The sequence below is a fragment of the Trypanosoma equiperdum genome (genome assembly GCF_001457755.1).
Source record: "Trypanosoma equiperdum strain OVI genome assembly, contig: ctg_354, whole genome shotgun sequence".
NCBI lineage: Eukaryota > Euglenozoa > Kinetoplastea > Trypanosomatida > Trypanosomatidae > Trypanosoma > Trypanosoma equiperdum.
The window spans coordinates 2931-3424 of record NW_027124259.1 but is presented as its reverse complement, the minus strand read 5'-3'; positions in this window follow the sequence as shown (position 1 = coordinate 3424).

Here is a 494-nt window from a genome sequence, read left to right as displayed (position 1 = left end):
AAAGAAACGAAAATTAGAAGAATTAGGAGGTGCAACCAAACCAACAGCATGGTATTTGTATAGTCCTACAAATTTGGCGGAATCTATATACAACAATACCATACCCCACTAAGATAGTTCTAGAGGTAATGTGGCTGAGATGCAAGCTGACACCGAAGATTAAAGACAGAATATCTACGGTTGTTCTTGTCAAAAAAAATGGCAAATTAGGAACGGACCCTGTACAAGCCGAAGCGATCCTCAATGGAGGAAATACCAGTGCAGACAGGGCCACCGGCTTCAAAAAACACCAACGTAGACAATAACACAGGGAAAAATCTAGTGACTGTAGTTCTTTGTGTATGTGCCAACAGGGCATCGGAGACACCTGTGCAGGACACATACTAGTAAGAAAAAGCGGCAGATGCGGAATGTCCAACAAAGGCGGGGGAAGTTCCAACGAAGATACAAGACCTAATCAAAATGTGTGGCAGCCAGCAACCAACCAAGCAGAT